General features: G+C 41.9%; 1 pseudogene; it reads right to left on the bottom strand.

The window, feature by feature from the left end:
* Positions 1 to 1,477: 1,477 nt before the first annotated feature.
* On the bottom strand, positions 1,478 to 2,156 carry LOC122685893 (annotated as a pseudogene).
* Positions 2,157 to 3,364: the final 1,208 nt, after the last annotated feature.

Below are 3,364 nucleotides of genomic sequence, written 5' to 3'. Positions count from 1 at the left end.
CTATTAGCGGGTAAATATAAATGAGAAACTGAAGTCTATAAAAATGATATTTTTTGTGATATACTTTAATATGTCCATATATATAGACTTATTAACTACATTGAAAATGTCTCGAAGGATACCCATTAAATTATTAACAGTATAGGATTAGGGTGCATGCTCCTAGAGGTCAAGGGTAATTGACCAAAAATAATTTCTTTGTATGAATTATTTAAAAGTTTAGCAATGACATGTGTGTTTTATAAATATAAATATGCTTACGTAACCCTCTTTACTTCTTTAGAGTCACATTTATCATGGCAGCTACTGGTTCCCACATTTCTTAGCTGTCTCTGCAATCCCCAGCCTGCCTTGCTCTTTTTGCCTCATTTTGAACAGTTCAGGGCGTGTATGGATGTGAGAGTTGGACTGTGAAGAAAGCTGAGTGCCGAAAAATCGATGCTTTTGAACCATGGTGTTGGAGAAGACTCTTGAGAGTCCCTTGGACTACAAGGAGATCCAACCAGTCCATCCTAAAGGAGATCAGTCCTGGGTGTTCATTGGAAGGACTAATGCCGAAGCTGAAACTCCAGTACTTTGGCCACCTCATGTGAAGAGTTGACTCATTTGAAAAGACCCTGATGCTGGGAGGGATTGGGGGCAGGAGGAGAAGGGGATGACAGAGGATGAGAGGGTTGGTTGGCATCATCGACTCGATGGACATGGGTTTGAGTAAACTCCGGGAGTTGGTGATGGACAGGGAGGCCTGGAATGCTGCGATTCATGGGGTTGCAAAGAGTTGGACATGACTGAGCGACTGAACTGAGCTGAACTGAACAGTTCAGGAAGACTCTTTTGGCAAGAGTGGCCAAATGTAGAAAACTTACTCTCCCTTCCACATCCTACTCCAGGATCCTAGATTCTACATATGCAGATTGACTTCCCATGATGTATGTGGTTCTCCACTAATCCTCGAAGGTGTTCTGGTTTTTATAGGCCCCAAGCAGGAAATGTGTCCATTACCTGGGCTTTTCTCCACTCATCTCCCTCCCACCTCTAATCTATATCTCAAGAATCACATTCAATCCCTCCTCAAATTATCCCTTGTTACTTCTATGACCCAGGGTGGGTAACCCCATTCCCTCTATATTCCGGAGGTTCCAGTATAGGTTTATTGGGGGAATTAGGCTTTGGGTTAGATTTTATTCAAGGGTATGTGCAAACCAATTTGGTTTTTTAAAATTACTTTTATTTTTTCTACTGAAAAAAAGAATAGTCTTCTACAAAATATAATACAAAACAAATATCTTATGAATGATAAAGATTTAAATGCTATAAACAGCCTATATATTTCCAATAACTTAAATAAATATAACAACTTCTTAAGATATGGAAAATGGATTCTAAATCCTGTTTTAAAGTTATTGTAGCATAACATTTAATATACATTTAAATAATCCCATATATTAGCCATCACTTATTTTTCATCTGACACAAAAATAGAGTTAAAGGTTGCACTTTGAGTCTTAGAAAATAGCCATGTAGTTGACCAGATGAACTGTTTTCAGATTCAACGTCTTCTTTATTTCCTGAGTTTCCCAATGAGCTTGATGACCAAGACCAAGCTCCTTCTGATTTCCAAGCTGACAACCTCCCAGGCACAGAGGCTGTATTCTTTCTCTTTGAGATACATACTGATTCACTGGAAGTAACTCTTCACAGCCAATCTGGAGTTCTCACTCCCTCAAGGTGAGTGTTCCGTCGACCTTCCCTCCCTCAGTCCAGCTCCTCCAGCTGCTGATCAAGTCCCGCGAGGAATCTGTCCAGGAGGCTCTCGTCCCGACCTGCAGAGGAGCCCGAGGTGCTGAAGAGCTGGGAGGTCAGCTGGAGCAACCCGTGCACAGCAGCTGTGGCTTCTGTCTCCTCAGCCTGGCCCGTCCTCCAGGGTCTGAAGAGATCTGGTCAGTCCTGTCCCTCAGACAGGACACGATGGACACTCTCTCCATCTGACTCCAACACGTGAAGCTTTCCAGATTGCCGCGGCTCGCAGGCAGCTCGCAGCCCAGAGAGCACGCGGGGCTGGAGCAGAGCATCCCCAAGGCCAGCAGCAGAGACACGGGGAGGGCCACGGGGACGCTGGGGGCTCTGCAGGGCTGCCTGGAGGGAGGTGTAGGCATGTTCTGAGGACTTGGGGTGATGGGTGGCTCTTAAAGAGTGAGCAGAGAAACTTGCCTTTTCTGGGTTTTTCCGCATTTTGCCCATTCCTTTCTTTTTCTACTCTTTGATGAATCATAAATGCTCATTTTTGCCATGAGTGCCTCGGGGGGGACACCAAATCATTCGTGCCACTGTGGTTGATAGCTACACAGCCGTATATCATGCTTCTCACACCTGTTAGTTGTTCCTGGGAGAAGAGTCTGGTCAAAGTCAGAGAAGGTAGAAATATTCATACAATATATATATGGTGGCTTTTCCAGGTCACCAAGAAATATTCAGTATAAAAAGAGCTTATAAGAGGAAAATTTTGATTTCTCTCATTTTTTTTTATTTACCCACTTCTCCCTTCTTTAAAAAATGTGTGTATGTACCTTTCCGATATTACCTGAGTTGGCCTTAAGCTCACTGGAGACATTATAGGGAACAGTATCACTGATATCATTTGTTAAAAATGAATTATGTGGCAACTATAATCTGCAAGGCACTTTTTAAGGTGCTGACTGTCCTAAAAATTCAAGTTTTCCTATTTTATTTCTCTTCCTCCTCTACCACAACAATATTTCACAGGAAACTTTGCTTCAGTCACTGTGTGATAATACAGATAATCTCATCTCCTTAGATATTTCACTGGGAAGTGATAACCTACTCATACACTCAGGGACACTGAGGTTGCAATTATATTCAAACCTTGTAATGACATGTCTTTACCAATTCTGTAAGGTACAGATAATTTTTAAGAATATTAATGGCAGAAGTTTTTACAGGCAGCCTCTCAGCCAAGTGTTGTTAATAAACATTTCATTAATTTTCACAGCTTCCCTATGAGATAATTACTATAATTACTGACATGTTTGCAAATAAGGAAACTGAAAACTCAGAGAGATTACTTAACTTGCTAACAGTCAGGATTAACTGCATAAGTGGTACTTGACCACTAAACTACTCTGCCTCCATGTTATTCTTCATTAACCTTACACATTCTCCTTTAGCTACACTGCATACAATTGTAATTAAGTAATCCATCTAACTATGTAACGTTTGACTGCCCTGAGAGACTGTAAGCTCCCTAAAGGAGCCACATGTGGAGTATCCAGCAAGATGTCTGTCTCAGAGGAAGTGCACAGAGGGAGGGTTCTCTGTCCCACTAAGGCATGTCCAACTCTCTTTG

The sequence above is a fragment of the Cervus elaphus genome, chromosome 29 (assembly GCF_910594005.1).
Source record: "Cervus elaphus chromosome 29, mCerEla1.1, whole genome shotgun sequence".
In the NCBI taxonomy this organism is placed as follows: domain Eukaryota; kingdom Metazoa; phylum Chordata; class Mammalia; order Artiodactyla; family Cervidae; genus Cervus; species Cervus elaphus.
The sequence above is the reverse complement of the archived record's forward strand: the minus strand, read 5'-3'. Positions and strand labels throughout refer to the sequence as shown.